Source organism: Nymphalis io, chromosome 15, assembly GCF_905147045.1.
Source record: "Nymphalis io chromosome 15, ilAglIoxx1.1, whole genome shotgun sequence".
NCBI lineage: Eukaryota > Metazoa > Arthropoda > Insecta > Lepidoptera > Nymphalidae > Nymphalis > Nymphalis io.
The window spans coordinates 11,064,970-11,092,652 of NC_065902.1; the positions used below are offsets into that span (position 1 = coordinate 11,064,970).

Sequence of the window (27,683 nt, forward strand, 5' to 3'; positions counted from 1 at the left end):
ATCTGACAAATAAGACACCTGATGGTAAGTAATCACCACCGTCCATACTCATTCCCACTGTAAGAAATATTAATCATCCCTTTTATCCATAATACGCCATACACTGGCTCATCGTTTTTATCATCTGATTGATTGATTGATGATAAATATAAATATGAACCGGTAAATATGAATATTGAGTATATAGTATATTTTTGTATTTTTTTTTAAATATAGCTTATGTAATTGTGCACTTGTTAATATTAACAGTCAACTAATTGTGATATACTATTTTGATTCGTGTATTCTTGAAATGTTATAATTATTAGCTTCGTGTTTGTTCTTACAGAATAACCCTAGAGGTGATGAGATATATTTTTTAGGTTGGATTTTAAATAGCAATTCAGTCTTCTGCTTATTGTTACTAACACAAACAATATGCAAATGAAGTAAGCAGAAGACTGAAGTTTTTTTTTATAGTATAGGTTAGCGGATGAGCCATATCCACCTGATGATAAGTGGTCACCAACGCCCATAGATATTGGCATTGTAAGAAATGTTAACCATCGCTTACATCGCCAATGCATCACCAACCTTGGGAACTAAGATGTTATGTCCCTTGTGCCTGTAATTAAACTGGCTCACTCGCCCTTCAAATTGAAATACAACAATAAAAAGTTCTGCTGTTTTGCGGTACACTTAGTAAACTAATTTCATTTTAAATGTTTTTTTTTTTCTAATGAAATTTAAACATATATTTTGCGTTCGACTGCTTGAAAAGCTTGCTATAGTCAGGTTTTAAAATATTTTTAATGTTATATATGTATGTTTAAAATCTCACAAGCCATCACTGATCTATGAATTTGAAATGAAGTACATTAGGGACTAAATAGTCGGTTGAATATTTTATATTTTAATACGCAAGCTGTCTGTTAACGGATAATATTGTGTCTATTAAGAATCATATACTTATATGATTTTGTCTATTAAGCACAATATACTTGTATATATACTATAATATGTATATACATATATTCATATAATGCCACGTTGTACTATGTTTGGTTGTTGTTGAATTGCTTATGTAAGATGGCGTTCCATTGTTATTAAGTTTTATAAACAGTTAATTTTAAGGTAAAACATTATATATATAATTATTTAACATTTTATATATAATTTACACAGTTTAAAAATTAATAACAATATAATCTTTATAATAAAACATCACGTTTTAATTCGATATAAGTACGTTGTAACGTTACGTCATTATAAATGAGTTATGAAAATCGCGCCAAAGGCATTCTCGAAAGGCACGGTAATATAACATTTCAGTAGTCAGCTAATAGCATTACCGTTAAGTGATAATATAGAAATTTATTATTATCATATGTGAAATAAATTATGCTTAAATGTAATTGTCGTTTCATATAGGATATAATTTATTTTATATTCACTAAGTAACAACTTGTGAATGTCCCACTGCTGGGCTAAGGCCTCCTCTCCGTTTTTTGAGGGGAAGGTTTGGAGCTTATTCCACCACACTGCTTCAATGGAGGTTGGTGGAATACACATGTGGCAGAATTTCAGTGAAATATGACACATGCAGGTTTCCTCACGATGTTTTCCTTCATCGTAAAGCTCGAGATGATTTATAATCACGAATCTCAAATTAAGCACATGAAAATTCAGTGCCTGCCCGGGTTTGAACCACGATCATCAGTCACTAGGCCATCTCGGCTTATATAATTATATAATTTATATTATAAATTTGTATTATTTGATGAAGTTTAAAAATGGAACTTTGGCAATCACATTATTTTTTGTTAATTTAGGAATCAATAAGTTTCAATTATTCGAAATTAAAACCACCGTAAATTAAAATATGTATTTTTTAATTTATTTGCAACCTTCTCCTCAAAAAGGGAGAGGAGGCCTTAGCCCAGCAGTGGGACATTTACAGGCTGTTACTTACTTACTTAATTTATTTAAATTCATCCTTGCTGTTTAAGCCTGACTGAGAAAAAGCACGCAATTTTACATTTATAATTTCAGTAAGATTTAGTAATATATATTTATATACTATTTTTACATTTATTTCGCCTGAGTTTATAATTTAATAATTATGTATTTAACAAAGTGTGATTTGGGTTCTAACTGAAACAAAATCCCTTGGATGTAATTAATTATGTGTCGTGACGTCATTTCCTGTTACCGCTCACTTAATTACCTCACAAATATCGCAAGGTATCTTATTTAAGTACAGTTCACGTTCAACGCGAACATTATACGGCAACGATGATATCTAACATTAAAAGTGACAGTGCCAGATTCCGCCCTAACCCTTTTCTTATCTTAACATAAAATATATAATAATTAATGAAAAATCACTTCAAAATTGAATTTTGACAATAAATTTTTAGTAAAACTTACGACCAAAATAGTACTGAAATATTTATCTGTTTATAAATAAAACTACAAATAAAATTCGAGCCCATACAAAAATATCATCGCCTCTTTTTTACCCATAGGGGTAGCATTTTTTTTCAAATTTAAATAGGATAAAACGGGAAATATACCGCTGCAAGCAATAGAAGAATCTATTCATAAATATTATTATAAGGTAACTTAAAAAACACAATCGCATTGAGAACTTCCTCCTATTTTTAATGTCGGTTAATAAGTAATCATTCGACACCTGTCCTATTTACTAGTCCCAGTTTTATGGGTGATCGAAAATGCCTCACTTTCGATCACGCATAAAAAGAGTGATGAAAAGATGATGAGTGAGAGATGAAAAGATGTTTTGAAGAAATATTGCTTGATTAAAAATAACGATTCCAAAACAATTACACGACGATTGCAATTCCATTACGAATAACGGTTGCTAAACAATTACAATTTGACTAATTGATAATATTATACACTGATAATCAAACAATCATTCAATCCTAACGCTTAAATATATAGGTTATTGAGTTTTTACGATAATAATTTTTTTAATCGTGTTATTATGATAAATTTTCTTAACAACGATATAGCGTTTAATATGGACTCGCTTTCATATTATCTTCGCTTTGCTATTTGTCACAGACTTTAATCAACGATCAGAACACTATAAATCGTTAAACATGAGGTATATATATTTTTTATATAAATTAAGCGCGAAAGTACGTCTGATTATTTATATAATATTAGTATTTTCTTTATCCTAAAACGAAAAGTACTTAATGGACAAATATTGAAAACAGTAACTTTGTTCTGGAGTTAAACAATTCAACTAACTTAACCTAAATTTCAATATTATTCTTATATCTATACAAAAAACTGTAAAGTGCTAAAGACATTTAAAGGCAATTAGGGGCTTCATCTAGAATGCTAGAAAACTTTTTTTTGGATTATCAAAGTTCTTATATTTGTATAAAGCTTTAGGTTTTTTTTAATAATATTTTGGGTCTTTCAAAATGTACCTGATTTTAGGTCTTACAAAATAATTTAATTGATATTGATAAAACTTTTAAATAATAATCCAATTATTATGTTAAGTGTCTATGGTTATTTAATTATCTTTAGATATTTTTTAACTTTGTTGTAAAAATAAGTCAAAGTCAAATTTTATCTGTGGTATATTCTTCATTACTTTCGTTATCGAAGGAAAATATTTTGGTAGTTGAAGCAGGTGTGGAACCTCGAACAAAGGTTTGTGGTTATTGCAGTCGCTTTAGTGAATTCGAAAGAACGCTTACATTTTAAAGATCAAATAAAATTGCATCAGTATATTTTCGTAGATAATTTAAATTTGTAATATGATTTTATAAAATGTTTCCAAAATTATAATTTACATTTTGCATGAAACAAAACAAGTAATTTATTATTTTATAAATATCTATATTATTTCCTTTATTAAATTTTATTCGTATTGTACCAGCAGTTTCAAATGCTTTCCTAAACACATCCAAGTAAACATATATTTGCTTTTAATAATAACAATGATTTGTTCAGGATTTAGCGTAATTTAAATATTATTGTTACGTGTTGGTTTCAGGATTGTCATAAGTTCAAATCTAGCACTGAGCTATTTCAGATCAGGGTTTATTTAAAATATTAACAGTCTTATTTAAAAAAAGTTAGCAGCTTTTTACTTAAGCACTGATCTCTTTCTATCATTATTGATCTGGCATTCGAAAGTAGTATTGTTTAACTAATCATCCCCTAAACGTTTATAAGTAAGGCTGTTGAATAGTAACGTCGCGTCTCTCGTTTCGTTGATGTTATTATGATTTTAAGCAAATATATGATAATATAAACATTTTGCCATTATTAGCGTACGTGTTTGTAATACTACATTTTCAAATCGACAACGACCTTGCAGAGGTTAAATAAACAGAAATACATATTTAGTTACTCATATTTACTAAACTCAGTGTTACTACAGATACAATATATGTGTAAAGAATAAAAAAAACTTCGTTGTGTTTTAATCTTTTAAAAGTTTCCGTAAAAAAAAAATATCCCGTAATCTCGAATGTAAATGCCAGATCAGGTTAATAAGAGTTACTGGTTCTTTGGAAACATTGTTATAAGGCTATTCAAGCCATTCTTTTTCGTTTTTACATCTTAAACTTTCAGCTCGTGGCTGTATTGTCAGTGTTATGTATTTTTGGGTTCGGTACTGCTCATCATATACGTATTCTTGTATGTATTTTAATGATAGGGGTGTATTGTTATATGGGTTTTATCCGTCGTCAACAAATGCATTTTAAGTATCAGTAAAAGAGTTCATAGACGAAAATAAGTAACCAGCTTTAAAAAAAACCGTTAGAAAATACAGCTGGTAGCGAGAATATGGACTTCAATCATTTAAGTACGAATTTACTATTTAATATTTGTATGATTGAAATTTTTCATAGCGTATGCAGTTTTGCTAAATATGAAATAATTATATAGTTAATTTTTTAATTTAAGGTCACATTTATAATTAGAATGTATAACTCTGAATACATGTATATATGTATTCCTATGTATACAGTTCACTCCTATAGGGCTTCTTTATGTTTCCTAATTACGACATTATATAAAGAGAAAGTAAATAAAAGAAAGGTGTAATTAGATTAATCCTAATTCTGCGGAGTAAGGATCAAAAAGGTGTAATTGAATCGTGACCGAAATACTGACATGTATTTATAACATTATGTTCAAATGAACGTAATTTCAGCCTACATACTGCTTTTCCCAAATATAGTAAAAACTGGCTTGAAAGAATTGCCTAAATAAAAATGAAACAATGTACCAATTAAATCGACTTCGTTTTATCAAAGTTAATGAAGAAAACCCAAAATGAAGTTCAAAATTGGTTATATCGCCAAGTTGCCGATTCCACAAGGTTATAAGTCCTTTCTGGTACAAAGAATTTGTTTCTACAATAATATTTTGCAGATACTTTCAACCACATAAAAAAAATAAGGCATATTACTCAACACAAAGTTATGTCGATGATAAAACAGCGTGGACTTAGTACTTATTGGCAGGATAGAAATTTTATTTGATTGCTATAACTTTGTATTTGAAATGTTGGAAAAGAGTAAGTACTGAGTTTTTTGTGTAAATTACGATTTAAAAATGCTTGTATAGTTCTAGTTGAATAAACTATGTATTGACTTTATTTAATTAAAGTATGCATAAATATATATTAGCGCGTTTATTCAAATAAACTCTCAAGCATTATAGATTCGAGTGAAAAAATAGCGTATAAGCATCTCTCTCCATTTTTTTCTTTCTCCTTTTAGCTTGAAATTAATTCCATTACACTTTTTTCTTCAAATATCATTTATCACCTTGAGCAAAAATAAGCACTAGAAAACTTAGTGTAGCTTACTTTGAATTCAAACTATGGTCTTCGGCTGAATCTGTATATTCTATGCCCAACATCACCTTGGTTTTAACATATTTCGAGTAGAAGGTTATCCTTATGAAATACATAGACAAGGGTCTGAGTATTCATCGGAGCATAAGAAAAGATTAGGGTAGTGGAACATCAGGTCGGCCGGGCTTTAAAAAATGAGATTAACTCGTAGGCTGCTAAAATCATAACCTTCCTACTTAGCCGTAGTCAGCTAAAATATACTGGTCACCTTTATTAAAGTAAGCTTCGAAAAATCCTCGTTTATAAATCAATTTCACTAATCTAATCTAATTTTGCACATACGTGGTGCAATATTATTATAAGATTAAGATCAGATTGTATAGTGTATCTTTTTATATATAGTAATAAATACAATAATAATAATAATAATACCCTGGGACAGTATTCACACACGGCCATCTGATCTCAAACTAAGCAGAGCTTGTACTATGGAAACCAGACAACTGATGTACTATTACTACTTTTCTTTTGTAAATACATACTTATATAGATAATTACACCCAGACTCAGGAAAAACAGATATGTTCATGCACACAAATGTCTGTCCTGGGTGAGAATAGAACCCACAACCTTTGGCGAGAAAGGTAAGTATCTACCAACGACGCCAACCGGCCCGTCTAAACAATGTTCAATAATTAACTATGAAAGAGTTTTAGGGTTTCGAGTATCAAAAGTACTTGATTAAATATATTCGAAAATTAACGATACATTCGGATCTAAAATATAAAAGTCTAAATTATGTATGAATGAAATAATTTCAATATTGAATAATTAATTATTAATTAACAAATGTATATATTCGCTTGATGAAATTTATTTATCGAACTCATATACTTGTTTTGAATTAATTATAACAGTATATTTTACAGCCCGTAAAGAATTTATATTAAAAGGATAATTGAATTTACTTTTTAGCAAAAAACCTTTTCTTTTTAAAATTAGAAGCGATTTTTTGTCCCTTCATCTAAGCGTAAACGCTTATATTATAGAAGGGCGCAGGAGCTCGGGGAGGGTTCAACCAACGATCCTTAGCATTCTGGCTCACTAAGCTGTCAATCTATTGTGATGAAAATAATGTGTTTCTCTGTACAAAAAATATTTCGTTATGACAGTACTAGAAAAAGAAAATACTTCCTTGCAATAATTCTTACATGAAAAAATCAGGGAACAATAAAAAATTGTGTTAAAAATATTCATGTAAAAAAATAATTATCCACTGTCTATTGAAAATTATGGCTATATTTTAATGCAAAACGGTATTATTACAGCTTATATATAATACGTGCTTATTATCCTGTAAAATTAAAAGACACTGTTATATAGACATTACGCATAATATGATGTAATTGATTTTTCTAATACTGATCAAATGTCGAAGTGAGATTTATTATGGAAATGAATTCGGCTTCGATCGTGGTTTTTTACATAATTTCAATCAGAATTAATACAATAAAAATAATCTTCAAAACTTTATTCCTTTGAATTATTCAAAGTAAATTTAAAAAAAAAAAACACCAAATAAGCGGTAATGATACCTGTAATTACCCTGGCCTGCTCACCCTTCAAACCGATACCACCCATTTAACACAATAATGCTAAGCATTGCTGTTTGATGGTAGAATATCTGATAAGTAATTGGTACCTAGATGAGCTTGCACAAACATTACCATCAAGAAAATAATACGTGATATTGTGTACTTGTGTTTGGCTTGCACTGGCGTACAGTAAAATGTATTGTGCAGTTGTTTGATCGTCATTAAAAATGGTCAGGGAGCCAAGATATTTATTTATATTAAGGTTTTTTCTATTTTTTTATAATTATTAAGTGAAAATTAGGTAATAAAATGTTACTAGCTTGATTGGACAAACAAAGTTTAAAGAAATCTTTAGATGGCCTGCAAGTTGGAGTTTTATTTTATAGCTGTAAGAGATTTATAGTTCAGTGTGCCACTTTAAACTGACGGTTTAGGAGTTAAGATTCTTGCATTGACGTACACGTGACGATTACGACACGATTGATACGATATTTGTATATGACACATGTATTTTAACTCATTTAATTTTAATTATTTGGTGGTGAAACTTCAGGCTGGCCCATCTGGGTAGTCCACTGGCTTATATCGCTGTTAAATAAGCTTGTCTAAGCTAATACACATAGAAGGCATTATATCTATTTCACTTTATTTCTAGTTCCCTTGGTTAGCATATTGGACGTAATAGAATGATCGATGTTCTAACCCTGATACTGTTTCTGAGCAGTAATCACCACTTTCCGTCCGGATGTGACCCTTTTTATTTCTTACATGTATAAAAAAACTGTAACAGCTTTATAATATTTTAAGATGAATTTAAAGCAAACTTCATTCAACCGGTTGAGTAGATATTTTGCACCAATAATAATTATTGCTCTCGGTAATAATACAATCTTATACAGGTCGTGATGGTCTCCTGTCGGTATCGTGGTAGCCATTGAGGCTAGAGCATATGAATACTAACCGAAGATCGCGTCAAGTACTACTGTGGTACTGTGGTACTGGTGGTAAAGCTTTGTGCACGCTGGTCTGGGTAGGTACCACCCACTCATCAGATATTCTACCGCAAAATAGCAGTACTTGGTATTGTTGAGTTCCGGTTTGAAGGGTGAGTTTAATTACAGGCACAAAGGACATAACATCTTAGTTTCCAAGGTTGGTGGCGCATTGGCGACATAAGCGATGGTTAACATTTGTTACAACGCCAATGGCTATTAGGGCGTTGGTGACCACTTACCATCAGGTGGCCCATATGCTCGTCCGCCTACCTATACTATAAAAACTGTGTATCGTACTCCGTGATGAAGGAAAAAATCGTGAGTAAGCCTGAATGTGAGATGAAAATCGGCCACATATGTATCCATTCTCATTGAAGGATTAAATAAGCTTCTAACCATCTCCTCTAAAGGATAGAAGGCCTTTACTTACTAGTAATTGAAAATAATTATTTGTTTTTATTTTTATATCTTATTTAAATACAAATTATGTCGTAAGTTAAAAAAGCCACCAGAAAACAATCAAGGTACAGGTTGGAAAGCCAGGCTTTATAGGTGATAAAACTTAACGCTTTACGTCATCTCACTTAACTCCATCGAACTGACGTAAATAAGTTATTGTAGTTTTTATATATTTATGTTAAAATTATCTTTCTTTGATCATTTTACTCCTTAATTTATATTGAGCAATGTATTGAATGGGTTGATTGAGTTTTTTTTTTAATTTTCTTACAATGACTGTTAAAAAACTAAAACTGGGTAAAGGTAGAAGCACTCGTAAAAAAAAACGAGTTTGAAGTCTACCGTGAGTTAGTAGAAGTTTATCAAAAGTGTTAAAATTACTTTTAGCATCTTTTTTTATAATCTTTTATGTCATCTTCTTAAAATCTGAACAAACGCATCTTACTCAAACCGATGACATTATTATTCATTGTGACTATGAATCAAATGTAACGTATCTACGTTTAATAGAAAAAATATTTTGTATTAAACCATTTATTTATGTTACAGGGCGCTCTTCTTTAAGCCGGGGCCGTCACGATTGAGCTCAAAGAAACATCGACTGAATACTGTCGCTTTGAAACGGAATATTATTCAATAAACTGCATTCATATGCAGACATAAATCTCTTGACGGGTGTCCGGTAAAGCGAATCCAATGTAATATAAAGTATATATACTTCTGATAAAAATACATAATATAATATTTACATAACATGTTTTCAAATGACTGAAATATTTACTTCACATAAATATCTATAAACTACTAAGGTAATTTACATAACATTTATACCAGAAGATATATTGAGAGTCGGAGGAGATTGTTTTATATAATATTAGTATATAAGTAGGTGCGCTATGCAAATACATCCGTTTTAAATTTATACTATTGACGTGATATTGTTATGATAGATATTACACTTTACAGAATAACAATATTTCAACAACGAACGTGGAATACAGCAACTAGGTCTGTTTTGAAGCAGTAAATAATATATACGGTAATTCTTTTAGAACATTCAAGAAACTCAGGATAATATTTGCTTCCAAGAAACAGTGGTAGCTTTGTTTGTAAGGCACGATAATCTTGAAAAATTAAAATTGTCACATTAAATAAACATAGTTATAAATATTAACCTTAACATGATAATAATATGATCACAAAGATACTTCGAATTAATCTACTTTGGTTGATTTCCAAGACATACAGATTTTATCAAGATGAACAATTTCATTCATCTATTAAAGCTATTTCGCAAAGTTCCTTTCAGATTTCGTACAGATAAAAAATATATATATTTACATATATAAAAAATATGGAATATACTGTAAGGTTTTACTGATTTTTAATAATTATTTTGAGATTTTTTGAAAATAATAGTAATATTTTTATTTAAATTATCACTGGTTGGAAATTATTGAGTGAAAAAAACTACGCGATATAAAATAAAAAAACAAAACACGGAAAATTTTACTCGATTGATGGTTGTCAGGGTGATTATAGAAATCACGATAAAAATTGTAATAAAATTGTAAAAAAAATTAAAAAATAGTATTAAATTATATTACAAGTTACTTGTGAAAGAGAATAAAATGTTGAAAGTAGATGTGAAAGATTGTTTTACTGGGGTATTTTTACAATTCATACATGTATAAACAAATTACATAGCTTATATCCGTCAAGAATTTTCTATGTTATATTAATATGCAATTAAACACTATTCTTTTTTAATATTCTGCATATCACAACGTAACTAAGCCACCTTTTGTTCGACCGAAGTTTCCGCCTACGTGTTCTCATAATATCTTGTAGTATTATAAATAGCCTGCAGCACTCTACGTCTCAGAATGATATAAGAATATCAGATAACATATTTGCCTACAAATAAACACATTTTATTTTAATATTAATTAACCATATCACTACCATACCATCATAATCATACATATCATCATAATCAATTAACGTTCAAACCTAAACATTGGTCCAATTTAATATCAAATATTGGCACAAGATTGGATACAACTACAAACATTGATCCAATATACAATATTTACTAAAACGGTTTTACTTTTGTAAATAACGATTGCAGCTCTAATGTTTCAAAGTACTCAGTAAAATGGTGCTCGTACCCTGAGTTGTAATGGTATCATTACATTAGCTGAATCGTACCGACCAAGTAACGGTTCCACAATGAGCAAATAATAATAATATGAAAGTTATAGAGCTATTCCTTAAGAACAAAATAAAAGCACGATGTAGAACACGATCGTAAATTGTCAGAAACTGATAAGCGACGTTGATATTAATTATAATATTCGAAGTTAATAAAATAATACGACATCGGGGTTTTCGAAAAATTTACTGGAACCGAGGGTTATGTCGTACATTTAAGGATAAAAATAATATTAGATCCAACCATATATATTTGTGTGTGTGCGTATGTATGTGTATGTTTGAGTGTGCGTGCTTGCGTGCGTGCGTGCTTGTATGTGTTTCACGACATCATGGTTTTCAAGAATTTGACTGGAATCGAGGGTTGCGTTAAGAATAAAGATAATTAATTATATGTATGTATGTACGCGAGTGTGTTACACGGAAAGTAAAAGCGCGAAAAATCTGGGGAGATACAATTTTGATAATCATTTTAAGGCGTGGGATTTTTAACTTTTATTTTTAGTAATGTATGCGTAAACTCAAAACATTGTCATACACATGTCAATATCACGATCGTAAAATGTTTTACATTTCGGTCATAAAGTGATCATCGTAACGACTCGTCATAAAGTTATCAACTTTCTACATTTATGTCATTTGTTTATATGGGGTACTTATATTTGTTTTATAATGTAACATAAATATTAATATTTAATTTACTTTTCTCTTGACTTTGTCAATTATGTATTCTTTTAGAAAATTCCTCCTAGAATAAAGAATCTCACTGCACTGCCCACATTTTATCGTGTCATATTAAAAAATATCTTGTAATAAAACTAAAATATATCTCAAATACCTTTTTAGTTTTATAAAAAAGGTTGGCAGTTGAACAAACGGGCAACCTGATGGTAAGTGATTACCATCGTCCATAGATATGGGCTATAAGAAATGGGAACCATACCTTTCATAGCCAACGTACCGCCAGCCATTGGAACTAAGATGTCTCTTTTGCCTGTAGGTACTCGCTCACTCACAAAGTCTAACGAAAAGACAGCGTCACAAACATATGCTATCAACGAACCCGATCCAAAAAAAGAAACTAAAGGAATTTCTGGAAAAAAACACCCTACAAATTGGAACACAACAGTACGAAGTATTGTTGTTGGCCGGTAGAATATGTCATGAGTAATAAAGGTAAAACTATTTATAATGAATAGGATATTAATTTTACAAAAAAAAACAAACAATGTTAACCAAACCAGCGAATTAATCGTTTCAGTTCATAACGAGCGCGCTGTTGCCGGTAAATTCTCGAATGAAAATATTTTTATTAACCTGACCGGAGTTTTAACACAGGACCTCAGAAGTTTTATAAGTTGGCCAATAGCCCCGAGGCATTTAGATCTATTGCAAATGAAAATATTATAATCACAAAACAAGCGAAATAACGCAAAGTAAAAATTGAAAAACATCGAGCTAATTTAATTCACAGCTTTATACAGATATGGGGGAATCGTGCGTTCTTCAAAAGATATTCCGCGGTACATTAACATTCAACACGCCAATAACAATTTTCTTTCATTGTTATTACATGTAGACCTGCGTGTCTTCTAAATGTTCACCGTTGATGAGATTGTTATAATGTTATTAAGAGAGTTTTTCTTCCAGAAATTCCTTTAGTTTCTTTTTTTGGATCAGGTTCATTGATAGCAGATGTTTGTGACGCTGTCTTTTCATTAGACTTACATCGTTCAGCCATATATATTTTTGTTTTCGTATTAAAAATCACATTTCGTGTTTTAGTGGATGGTTAAATTTTTTTTTTTAAATACTTATGACTTTAATGAGGTAGGAAATTTTATTCTACTTAAAATTGCTTTAGTTTAGTGATTAGACAATAGATTAAGTACTCTCAAATATTCGGTTTTATGGATTATTAGTATTATACAAAGAATAATACTAATACAAAAGGTTATATTATTAGTTATATACAAGTATACAATATGTTATGGTAAATTTGTTCATAGTTGTCTGTCAAAAAATATAACAGACAAAATATTAAAATTATAACTATTAAATACACGGACGAAGAAATTTTGAAGGTAGATAAACTATGTTGCATAAAATAGAATTTGAAGTTATTAAAATGGTAATAAAAAATATATTTCATAATGATGTTTTATTTTGTCACACACTAAAAAGTCCTGCAGTCGTGAGTTATTAAATCAATCTTATAACCCATCAGATATTCTACCGCAAAACAGAAGCACTTGGTATTGTTGTGTTCCGGCTTGAAGGGTGAATGAGCCAGTGTAATTACAGGCACAAGGGACATAACATCTTAGTTCCCAAGGTTTTTTTTTTTTTTTTTTTATAGAAAAGGAAGGCGGACGAGCATATGGGCCACCTGATGGTAAGTGGTCACCAACGCTCTTAGACATTGGCATTGTAAGAAATGTCAACCATCGCTTACATATCCAATGCGCCACCAACCTTGGGAACTAAGATTTTATGTCCCTTGTGCCTGTAATTACACTGGCTCACTCACCCTTCAAACCGGAACACAACAATATCAAGTATTGCTGTTTTGCGGTAGAATATCTGATGAGTGGGTGGTACCTACCCAGACGAGCTTGCACAAAGCCCTACCACCAGTAATGTGGTTGGTGGCGTATTGGCGAGGTAAGCGATGGTTAACATTTCTTACAAAGCCAATATCTATGGGCGTTGGTGACCACTTACCATTAGGCCCATATAGTCGTCCTATACCTATACTATAAAAAAAATAATTGATTTTTGAAGATATGTGGTTAAAAAGTTTAACATCACATACATTTATGTCACAAAGATGTACTTCCCAAATACTTAGTACTACACATTTTATTTTCGTTTCATTTTATATTTTGTATTTTAACAACGAACATATTCAACGCATTTCATGCATTTGCAAGAAATCTTTCCCTGTACTTTATAGCGTGCAAGAAATAGGGAATTTTTCCGACTCTCGCTAGTTTAACGCGTCATCTCTTATACACGCTTCCGCAAATCATCTTTAATGCTCTCCTAACGACTTCTAGGCTTTGATGTATACTTTCCTAAGCGTGGTAGTGTCTACGGTTTTTATTTTTATTTCAAGAAAGAAGCGTTTCTACTCAAGAACTAGGTGTATTATTTTTATATAGTAAAAGAAGTAAGGTAACAGCTAATTATGTTCCACGGCTGGGGATATATTTCGATGCTTCACGATTTATATTTTTTATTAAACAACTAATCCTTATCATTTTCTTTTTTTAAGAGACTAGTTTCTACTCACTGCGGCTGTGGAAAAGGGTTGTGTTTTAGAAGGCTGTACTAAATGTATGTATCTTTTTTGTACTCCTGACATTGTATGCAAAATTTCGTAATCATCGATTGAGTAGTTATGCCGTGAAAAAGTGACAAATAAACAAACTCACTTTAGCATTTAAAATATTAGGATAGTTAACTGGCACCCAACGTGGGACCACATGTAAACAAAAATTTAGCAATCCACAAACTCAGTTACGATTGCTGAAATTTGGATCTATAAAAATATTTCATAAACTCTATTTTAAAATTTTCAGTATCAAATTATAAGCAATGAATAGTACAAGATTAATCCTATCCCATTTATGTTAATTTAAAAAAAAAAAAAACGAAATAAATCCATAAAAAGTCAGTAAATTTTGTGTAAAACTGAATTTCTCTGCAAATAAGTCTTTCCTTTTACAATCTTTTTCAAATTTAAACGAAAGATGCTACCGTGAGGAAACCTTAAACGAGGCGTTTCCGTACGTGTGACTGGAGACTTGTAACATTTGAACTCCACGTGTTTTATTCAAATTTCAATGATGTAGAATTTTATGAGGAAATTTCGAGTGATTGTTGAAATACTGTTATTAAAAATAAATTTGTTTTATATTTTATATTCTAATTAATGTATGACAGCTTCTAATTTATTATAAAGTTTGCACTATCCGATTGAAACAGGATGGCATAACAGAAGAAAAGCCTCGCTATGGGAAATTTATATATGAGTAACTTTGCTCAAGGATTTTTTGTTTTACCATCGATCAGGCTTTGGGCTATATAAAGTAAATTATGTTTTAGGAACACAACTAAATTTAAATATTTTATTTTATTTTTAACTCTTTCGTTTTTGCAAAACAGCCGCTGCTATTATTAGTCTATTACCGAGTTTTTTACGAATTCTCACAAACAAGAAACTTCAAATTTTGAAACATGACGTTTTTTACAAGGTTTAAAAATAATTTATTCGTAAATTCAAACTTCAAAGATTATTCACGGAGGCCCTTAAGAAGTTTGCGTAATTATCATATTTTCAAAGATGCTACCGATCTTTCATAAAGTTCTAATTATTATCGCTAGCTATCAAAGCGTTGCGATAACTCTTAATAACAAAATTCAAATTTTAGAGTAAATAATACGAGGAATCAATAAGTTTGTTGTGTTGAATTGGACGATTTGTTAGAAATGTCATCGATGTGGTATGAAATTTGTTTTTGTTTTTAGCGTGAAATCGATTTCATAAAAGTAATATAACTAATTCAATACTTAATAGATATTCTAGATAATTTTATCTACAGTAATATACCTTCTAAAGATGGGAAGACAAGAAGAATATATTATCATTAATTAAAAACGAAAACGCGATTAGGCTAAATAATTTGAATATTAACAAAAGTTTTTATTTGCTCCGCGGTAAGGGATGAAATCTGCCACAAGTTTATCCACCAACCCACTTTGGAGGTCGCTGATTCTACTTCCATCCCAACAACAAAGAAAAAGTTCTATTTTATGGTTTCATTTAACGCTCGCACAAAACTTAATCACAATGTATAGAAAAATAATTTAAAAAATTAAAGGCATCGTAAAAATACGCATCCATTTCGGTTAGAGCTACGTCATAAAGACATTTATTGGTCCTTAAGGAATTCGATTACTTAGAAGCGACAATTTAATTTGCATTTGAAGTGTAAATGTAATTAGCGATAAGGTTACGTGTTACTGTAATTAATGACTTCTATTATTAATACACGTACTTATTATCTTATTATTAAATCTTATTTAAGAGATAGTATAATATATGTTTACAATACGTATTATGTTGTTATTTATCTAATTATTTTTGATAGAATGATTTTTACCTTCTTGAATAGAATTGTATTGTAATATAAAGTTTGTGTAAAAATTACTTTTCATAACTAAAATGATATTAAAATTAGTTTTTTATTTTATTTAAACTATTCAATTAATCTTATTTAAACTTACTGAAATAAATTAAGTAATAGTAACTAATCAATTCTATGGATTTTATTAATCTGAAATAAATGATTATTTTTATTATTTATACTAAGACTGACTTCAAAAATATCTGATCGGTAAACACTTCTAAATAAACAGTTTAGAAAAATAAGTGTTAAATCCACTAATCGATTTATAACTACACACTGGACGTATGATATAAATCTATATGGAGGAAGAAATTTAGCTAGAAGAAATGCAAAATGCGAGCCACGTCGCGCCGTCGATATAATAGCCAATACATCGTCCATGCGGGCTGCACTTTTTTACACTAATTACGGAAGACAACTTGTCTTTTTGTGGATAATTACAGCCCATGTTATTATAGACATTCATAATAACATACTTGGACATTATTATTTTACAACCCGAGTAAGAATCAAACAATAACCTATGTATAAAGAATGATAACAATCGATTCACAGAAACAGTAAAATGCTGAATCTATAAACACCTTTATTTTAAAATTTACTAATATTTTTTATATGTTCAGTAATGCAACGTACTTTATGTTTATTACACAAAATATATGAGTTTAATAATATATATTTTAAAACCATTAAGAGAAATCACAATCAATATACATAAAATGCCCCAAGTGCAACTAATAAGTGAAATGATCAGAAATGATCAATAATATTTGAATGCACTAATAAACGAAGATTATGTGACTCTTATTGAATATCAAATAAAAGTACAATCAAACAATTGCTGAGCCATTAAGAATGTACCAGTAACAGCCTGTGAATATCCCACTGCTTTTTTCTTTCTTGCAGTGGAAACCTTCAGAAAGGTACTCGGGTCCTATGGGGGTGGATAAGGGTTATGTGGGATTCTTACCCACTAAAACCACTGCGATGGCCATCCTCGTGAATGTCTGACTGCTGGGCTAAGGCTTCTTTTTTGAGGAGAAGGTTTATAGCTTATTTCATCACGCTGCTCCAATGTGGGTTGGCGGAATACACACGTGACAGAATTTCAGTGAAGTTAGGCACATGCAGGTTTCCTCGCGATGTTTTCCTTCTCCGTCAAGCACATGAACCTAATAGATAATATGTTATATTCATTTATATACATTGAGGTACATTCAGGTACTCTCACGATGTTTTCCATCACAACACAAGAATTATAAACACAAATTAAGCACCGGGTTTGAACCAGCAATCTTCGGTTAAGATCAACGTGTTCTAGCTACTGGACTATATCGGCTGTAAAAGATTTAGTAGGTATGCAAAATATAATTCAAATAATAAAATGAAATAAAGAATTCTCATAATAAAAACACATTTTTTATGTATAACCAATATTTCTACTCGTTCTTGGATATGTTTACTGTGAACTTTTAATATGTCTTTTTTATTAGTTTTGAATAACAAGTTTTGTTAGAAAAATAGTTTCTTCGTACCATTGACATTTATAGTAGTCTATATTGTAAAATATTATATTATATACGTTAATTTTTTTCAATTAAATAAAAATTCCATAGTTAAGGTTTTTCGATAAATATAATAGAGATGAACAAAGTTTAATTACTTTTTAGACTATAAAACCAACTTAATGAAAAAAGAAAGTTATATTTTGCGTGAGTCTTGTTCAAATTGCACATATTTTGGTTATTAAAAATTTTAATAATTATATTTTTAAATTAAAGTAGTCGTTGGTACTTTAAAAAATATATAATCTTCCCTCTTTATTCCTTCTTATACCATTTTCAACCCTTAAATAAATGAATTTTACACGCACGTTAGGACATTACGCGCTTTTTTATGACGTCAGTATTTTATTTTTTATTATTGCCAACAAGATTTAACAAGTCGAAAGAATTTTTTTTCTCTTTTTTTCTGTGAATTGCGATTTCATACGAATAATGTGGACACCGCTCAAGATATTGCGTAATAAAAAAATATTTTTATTATAATAAAATTGTAACAGTTATGTTTCTACATGATATATATTAAGAGAAGAGTAATCGTTTTGATATTTTAATAATATGTTTCATTCTTTTTGTAGTATTCGTAGTATTATATTAAAAAGCTTATAGTCTTGAGAGCAGTAAGTAGCAACAGCCTGTAAATAAGACTTCTTCTCCCTTTTGAAGAGAAGGTGTGGAGTTTCCACCTGCTTCAATGCGGTTTGGTAGAATACACATGTGGCAGAATTTTAGTTAAATTAGACGGGTTTCCTTAGGAGGTTTTGGATCATCAAGGGATGAATTATAAACAATAATATTAAGCACATGAAAATTCAATGCCTAACTATATGCCTAACTGGGTTTGAACGCACGATCTTCAGATCAGTTAAGATTCAGGCGTTTAAGCCTCTAGGCCATCTCGGCTTTTTTTAAAGAGAACAGTAAAACAAGATCAAATTCATTTTTAGGATCTCTAGGAACAAACTCAAATCACACATTTTCACATTGTAATTGTGAAATGTCAGAAGGGATATGCGACATTAATTATTATAATTATACAATGTAAAGAATACGTATACGCATCAAAGCAGGATATTATAGCAAATTATTTATTAAAATTTCAAGAGAGATACGAAGTGTGTTTACAGAATACCAGTATGCGTCGGATTGGGAAGCTTCTCATTTTGTTTTCATCAGTTAGAAAGGAAGGCACGCGCGATATATATATTCGTGCCGTCTTTATCTAACACAATTAGAATTTCTAATAAATCGAATGATAATATATATAACACAGCTTATAACAAAATTCAGATGAGGATAACAAAAAGCCTGTAAATGTTCTGCTAGGTAAAGGCCTCTCGAGGAGAAGGGCTTAGTCTATCAAGATGCTCTAGGGGTGAGTGGAAGGACTAGGGATCGAGTTTTATTACATCAAGGGGGCTCAAAAGAGGCCTTAATGTCTAATGACTGGTGTATTCATCTTTAGTTATTAGATGTAACTGACTAAAATTTAAAAAGAGAATAATGATTAAAACAAAGTGAACGTCAGATAAATTTGTTCCATATTTAAAAATAACTCAAGCATGTTTAAATTTACTAAGATGATATAATTTAACTAAATCTACATAAACCGAAACTTACATAATATAATTACAATACAAATCATCAACGCATGGAATCGTGGCAAGAATGTTAGCAATTCTCTATTTAAACGCAATTTCGTGAATTAGTACCAAAAGACTTATAATCCAGTGAAGGCAATACGATGTGATTCTATTTTAAAAGCTATTTGGGATTATTAAACAATAATAATTAACAGCCTGTAATTGTCCCACTGCTGTGCTAAGGCCTCCTCTTCCTTTTTGAGGAGAAGGTTTGGAGCTTATTCCACCACGCTGCTCCAATGCGGGTTGGGAATACACATGTGGCAGAATTTCGATGAAATTTCCTCACGATGTTTTCCTTCACCGAAAAGCACGAGATGAATTATAAACAGTAATTAAGCACATTAAATTCAGAGGTGCTTGCCCCGGGGTTTGAACTCATGTTCATCGGTTAAGATGCACGCGTTCTTACCACTGGGTCATCTCGACTTAATAATAATAATATCCTGTGATATGATTCACACAAGTCCATCTTATCCCAAATTAAGCAGAGCTCGTATTATGGAAACCAGACAACTGATATGCTACATATACTACTTTTCTTTTGTAAATACATACTTATATAGATAAATATAATTTAATATAAAATATATAAAGGTATAACATTTAATCACGTATAATATGTAATTTGGGACTTATTTTCAAACGTAGCATTAACTATGGAGGCTTATTAATACAATATAGAACTAAAATAAACAGAAAGGAAGATAATAAAAAAATATAAAAGTTTTTGTTAAATATAAATTTTAATTACATTAGGTTTCTTTTTTACTTACATAATTATGTTACAAAAATAATCCAATGTTTATTTCTTTCAAACTATACAGTCTTAAAATAAAGCAAGCTATCAATTCGGTATTATTTTGTTCAGTAATAGCTTTTCCGGTTTTGGTTTGTTTTTTTATTTACTCAAGACAACTTATTTGTAATCCCCCGTGCAGCTTAGTCTTTGTGACTGGCAGTCATCAGAAATCAGCCGAAATTTTGTCAAATTGTGATTATTATATTAATCAATTAATCAATGACTATTTACACCAAACAAATCAATGTGTTGTCGAATTGAAAGGCGTTAGTAGCTAGGTCGCAGTTTAATACTATTGTAGTTACAATCGTATATATTATTTGCGATAAGTCTCGAAAGAAAAAAAAACATGTTTCTAAGGTAATAGTATTAAAAATAGTACGAATAGGAATAAATAAAATTAATCGTTAAGTAAAAAAAGTCAGGACAAAGCCCTAATATCTGTCGTCTGAATTCGAATCCGTTAACTTATATATAAAATATATTCGAACATTATTCAATATTTTCAATATACATTAAACAATCCCTTTAATGTACTTTCCAGGTTTAAATTTCATATTTCTTAAAGTTTCCTCAAAGAAACACATTACAAACGTACAGGTATTTATTCGACCGTTGAGTTAAATTCCCACGCTTTTGCACTTAGCCAAAGGCGGAACTAACCCTTATACGATCTTAGTCATAGAAAACAGAAACGGTTGAAAATGGTATTGCTTTATGCGATTCGCCTCGGTATTTGTAATTAATAATACTTTTATACTCAATGATCATTATCTTAGTAGTCTTTGAATCATAAATTTTATTTTAATAAATTTAAGTATCCGCGTCCAAACTGTAGTCAGTAATAATAATTATATAACTTTTCGATAAATCAGATTTTTTGTATTTCCGTTAATTAAACTTTATCAGTAAAACATTAATAAGAATGGAATTCCATAGCATTGTATGATAATAGTTTATAGTTCATTGGCGATGTAAGAAATATTAAGCATTCCTCGGTATTGTGCAACCAACTTTGGGAACTACGATGTTGTCCTTTGGCTCATACAATCTTCAAACCGAAACACAATAATACCAAGTACGGCTGTTTTGCGGTTAAATATCTGATGAGTGGATGTTCCCTACACACACAAAAACCTACCACCTATATGTTGTGAGAACTTCTCCCAACCACCGCGTATTCTTCCATCAAATATCAACACTTTGAGATAAACAATCACAAGGGATGTTCCATGTTCGACCTTACATAAACTTCGAGGGGTGATTTATATTTCTTACAGTGACTGTATAACAACCCTCTTTGCTCGTCTGATACTAAAATATATAATAAATTTTAATATTATGAAGCCGAAATATTTTGTTTGTCCAATTCTATGAAAAAAAATACGTTTGTGTTTGAGATTTATTGAGAAATATTTAACATTATATAACATAACGCTACAATTCATGGAAGCAGAGTAACCTTTAAACGTGGAAACCACGCAGTTCAGTTAGTAATAAATATAATTAATTCACGAATGCTATAAATTGCTTTGCTCCTATGATAGATGTTACGTACTCGTAGTTTTACCATTCACAAGGGGCATGTTAGCATGAACCACATATTTGGCTTATTTTTTATTACTATCATTTATTAATAAATATTATCACCAATTTACAAAATATTGCTCTGGTTCTCATATAAGAATAGCCAGGGCATGTTACACACCTCCAATATACTTTTTTATGTAAGAGGGGGCAAACGGGAGGCTCACCTGCAGAAAGGACTACTAGCCGGGAGGCTCACCGGATGGAAAGTATCTACTACCACCCATGAACACTTGCAATACCAAATGGCTAGCAAATGCATTGTCAGTCTTTATGGAATGAAAATATCTGACTCTCAAAACTAATAAAATTACTGGTGGTTTATTTCGTGTAATAGTTAATAGCAGTTCGTAAATTGAAAGTTAACGGTGCTTACAGTTCCATTCCATGTGAAATACGTAAAGCTGATGGTCCTGCCTCTGAATTCTTTACGGTCGTGTCGGATTTGTCATCTTATGGTAATCCAATGAGATGCCTAAGTCTTTAAAACGCCCACCGTGAACTAAATGATTAAAAGGACATCATTAATACCATATACGACCGTTATATGTTTTATTTTATAATTGTTTTTGTTTTTTAATTTCTATATTCTTGTTGATGTTGTGTCACAATAATTTAATTTAAATATTGTTATGTTCTTAATAAAGTCCTACTTCATCTTATTTAATCGCTTACATGTTAACATTATAATGCAAATGTCGTATTAAGGACAAAAAATGGTTGCACTGTCATTGCCCGTTAGAGAAAATAGAAAAATATATACTTCCTGACAAAAACCTTTTTGGCGGCATTAGAATAATAAGATATAATAACTTACGTTTAAGTACCGGCGGCGGGCCCAGCCTGGAAATGGCGGGCCCGCACTTCTTCCTTCCTTTTCTCGCTCCCTTTAAATGTGGTTGCACCAGCTGAAATAGAGATAATTCTTAATTAAAATAGATAAGAATTTGACACTAATGATCATTAAGGATGATCTTGTAACTAAATGTTTCCGCCCAATTAATTCACACTTAATAACGATAGCCGAGATGGCCCTGTGGTAAGAACGCGTGAATCTTAACCGATGATCGTGGGTTCAAACCCGGGCAAGCACCACTGAATTTTCATGTGCTTAATTTGTGATTATAATTCATCTCGTGCTTTACGGTGAAGGAAAACATCGTGAGGAAACCTGCATGTGTCTAATTTCACTGAAATTCTGCCACGTGTGAATTCTACCAACCCGCATTGGAGCAGCGTGGTGGAATAAGCTCCAAACCTTCTCCTCAAAAAGAGGAGAGGAGGCCTTTAGCCCAGCAGTGGGACATTCACAGGCTGTTACGGTTAATAACGATATCGACGTTTAGATGGCACTTTATAATGAAAATTGTGAGATTTTTATGATTTTAAATTTTTCTTTTTTGTAAAATTTAATGCCTTATAATATTGTTTACTGAATTTTTATTTTCAAAACATATTTCGTATAAAAATGACAGTCACGCGTTCGGTTTAGTTATTAGTGTTGTTCATTAGTTAATAAGCGTCGAATAATTCTTTATATTAGAAATTCGGTAACTATACTTGATGTGTACTCGAAAATTTATTTAATAACGCTTAGATAATAAGTGTAGCCAGCGGTGAAATGTAAATACTAATAATAAAATAATGAATTTCTTTCGCTGGTTCTTAACAAGGTACGGTATTTTCTTTTCTGAACCGGTGATAAATCTTACTTTGAAATGAGTGTTATCCAATATAACAATAAAAAATATTGTGTAACGTAATATAATAAATTGAATACGAACTATAAGAAAAAACTGTATATATACGCTTTTTGTGATGTTTTATATATAATGTATGAAATGTATTAATAAAGCAGGAACAAAATACATTGATATTTGTATTTTTATGGGCTCAACTATAACGCTGTGACAGACGGACTGACAGAGAACGCCTTATAAGGATATGGAGAAGGTGCTTATTATATACGTCACAAAGAGATGTCTTAAGAAATATCTCAAGATTAAATCTTAAAAGTGTCGTAACCTAATTATAAGCATTCATAGAATCAAATTCGCTACAATGTTGATATTTGTAAAACCTAACGATAAATTTCTAAAGTCAAAAGTAAAGTAATGGTTACGAATTATTTGAAATGTTGTGACTTATTTGTTATTAATTCTGGTTGCTATGATTAATAAACAAACAATAAATTAATAATATTCGGATAAGACATATATTTATTATATTTATTTTTCACGATTTGCCGAACCTGAAAGTGAGTTTTCAGACAGGAATTTCATCTACAGCTTGAGTTTAATTTTTCATTATAAAGAAAAGGATGTGTATTGCATAAGTTATTCTAATTAAAATGGGTTTCTAAAATGGATTACAAATCGTAAATCCTTACTATTTAAGATTGCGGGTTCAAACACAAACAAGCTCAACTGATTTTTAAGTGCTTTTGTTTTTATAATCTTGAGAAGAAACCAGTATGTGTCGGATGAAAATCTGCGACATGTATTTCAACACAACTAAACACGCATGTAGGTAGCAATATGGTATGTGCTCAAAGTCTTCTCCTTAAAAAATATGGAGTTCTTAGCCCAGCAGTGGAATATTAACATGCCATTACTTTTTTCTTTGCAGTCTTTATTCAAATTATAAAAATATTCATCTCTGTTTATTTTGTCTCAGATATTCGAACCGTAATTGCAACAAACAATTCCATTGATGCAAAGTTGAGAATTTTAATGATACCCCGTGGGATTTTCAATGGAGGATTGTAAAACTTTATTGGCTTATTAAATGTCAACGCGTATGCATATTGCCAATATACTTGGCCTTGGAGTAACTGTGCAAAAAACATTATTAAACATAAAATCTCGTGTTATTGCCTCTGGTGACAAGAGGGCTTGTTAATTTTTTGATAGGCGGATCAGAATTGCAATTCAGTGGGGAAATACTGCTAGCATTCTCGCCACCATTCCACGCGATCATAACATGTATAGTAGCTATTTTAAATAAATCAGCTTAAGAGTTTGAAGTTCGTATTTTAGTGCAACGTTTTTTTGTAGCGTTTTTATGAAACACTAGTGATGTTTTAAATCTATCACATATACTGGAGTTGCATGCGCTATAGAATCTATATTAAAGTATAACTTATTGTAGGCCTATAATAATGTGGATTAAATTATGGCTGAATATATTTTTTTCAGTTATTCTGTCCCGGAAGAGGTTGTTAACACTTTTCAACTTCGAAATTACAGAATACCTCATTTTTTTTTACTATCCCGGCCAAGAGTTTGAACCTAGGATCTTAAGATATACGACCATATAAATAAGCCACTCAACCAAGGTAATGAAAAGCTGTTTATTTACTTAAGTGTGCTAAGTAAATGGTTTAAAGGGTATATTGACGCAAATATATATCTAGCATAATTACTGACCTTATCTCTAAGAACTGCGAGTTCAGCTCCTTGAATACGTATATGTAATGCAGCCAGCTAACGGTGTTTCTTTTGTCGCCTATCTGCCCCCTCAGCTAGCGATATTTGGCATTACGCCAATAGACGGATGTCCTATAGTATAAGTGACAGCGATTTTTTTGTATGTGGAACATTTGCGCGCCTTGGGAGTGAGAGCGAATCGTGATGTGACGGCAAACAGCATGACGCTCTCTTAAGGTGCGTCAGTGTGGACCAGCCCGCACTGCAGCGCCATGGAAAGGGAATCATCTGTAGAAGCACAGGTAAATCCATAAATGTGCGTCGGATCAGCCACGAGTCGCTTCAAAGGTCTTCAAAGGTGTGGTTGGAGGTCATGAACAGACATATTGCCTTCGAATGTCAAGACTGAGAGACCGCCGAAGAGAAGTTACTTTTAAACAGGCATACCCTCTCCACCAACGTTCCATCACTTGTTTTAGTGGTTTTTTGAACAAATTCCTACAAAACCATAAATTTCGATATTTCACATCAGCCGACCACAATTTTTATCATACTTACATCTCTATTTACAGACGGAATAAATTGGGGTCAATATTTTAATTACATTTTATTAGTGGAAACAATAGTATATCAATGATTAAGGTTGAATTTATTTGAAATATTTTGTAAAAATATTCTCTATAAATTAATTACGCAGGTAAAAACAAATTGTTAAAAATTATACTTGGTTATAGGGCTCATCGTGTATTCTACCGCCAAGCAGCAAAACTTAGTATACTTTTATACAGTTTGAAGGATGAGTGAGCCAGTGTAACTAGGATAAGGGACATTTTAATTGGCCACTCGCTCATCTGTCAAAAAAGAATAAGAAATAAGTTTTCATCACATCAATTTCTTGGACCATACAAAGACAAACTTACTTAAATATTAGACATGGCTTATCCTCAACATACAGTGTACAATTTCGCGAACTGAAGGGTTAGAGAAAAGTTTTTTGTAATATCTGTATTTTTGTATATCAATAATATTAAAAAAAAATAAACATAATTGTATATAACTAATATATTTGTCTCGTTGCTCTAGTGGCTAACTGATAAGGCTGTAGGTCCAAAAGTTCTAGGTTCGATATGCAGGAAATCTTATACGGTTTAGTTGTCATGAAATTCGGAAGGTACTGTAATATTATATCCTGCGTATTGCCAAGTAAGTACGTATAAATGTAAACAAAGCTCTCTACTCTCGAGAAATGTTTAGAACTTATTCCACCATGCTGTGGATCGGTGGATACATGTGTAAGAAAATTTTAAAATGTTTTCCTACATATATTAACCACATAAAATAGCAATTATACTTGTCGCGCTTATTCTAGTCACAGTGCCTTCGCAACTTTTATTTCATTGTTTAAATAAAATTAAGAATTATCTAATTTTCCTTATTTACGATGAGAATTTAACTCAAAATATACTACAGATAACATTAAAAATATCTTATTCTGTACAAATTATAAGCACGTGGAAGAGTTAAGAATGCTAGCAGCATTTTCCTATAGAATCGCAATTTCGATTCTAAGCATACCTATTTGTGCCTTGCGAAATTTAAGTTATTACCGAATAATATAAAATTATCACCGTTTCGGAATGTAGATTCTACCGAGGAGAATTATTAATTAGAACCGGCAAGTAACTTAGTAATTTTTTTCCAGCAGTAAATTACATAGATATGTTAATTAAATATAAATAAATTATTATCTATCTTGCATGAAAATAAAAAAGTAAACTAACTCTACGCTTATTCATTTTTTAACAAATCTTTTATTATAAAATGCTTTTTATTTTTTTAATGTTTTTTTTAAACGTTTTATTTTAATTTACTTGTAGTAAAGCGAGTGGATATCATCTATTTTTCGATAATTTAAAATAAGAAAAGAGCTTAAAATATAAATGTTAATATTATCGTACATAAATCTCGTAAATCGTACAACTCATCAATTTACATTACTTACATTCAAAAATCTTGTCATAAAGAGAAACGTTTGTCATAATTATGTAGTCTGTTCAATTTACTAAGACGTCTTTTCAACGTTATATACTCTGTTCGTCAACTTAGCTAATTCTAAGAGCTCCAGATGAGTGCATCTGGCCAACGTCCAACGTCCAAGTGACACGGAGTCGTTCAACCACTCTGCATTTTCATATAAAATTGAGGCTGTCACGGGGGGTGACTTGCATTTAGCGCGGTTGGCGCTTGATAGGACATCGTTCTGACATGGTTATTGAAGATTTAAAACAGTTTTCTTATTAGATGATAATGATATATAATGGAAAACGTCACAATTCAAGCTCTTTAAAGTGCTTGAGATTTTAT

General features: G+C 30.9%; 1 protein-coding gene across 1 annotated transcript in view; it reads right to left on the reverse strand.

Annotated features, from left to right (window-relative positions):
• Positions 1–27,683, reverse strand: part of LOC126773769 (RING finger protein nhl-1) — a 440,095-nt gene that overhangs the window by 370,057 nt on the left and 42,355 nt on the right. The window contains exon 3 of the mRNA XM_050494910.1: positions 22,709–22,799. The gene's annotated coding sequence lies outside the window, so the exon portion shown is untranslated. The remainder of the gene's footprint in view (positions 1–22,708; positions 22,800–27,683) is intronic.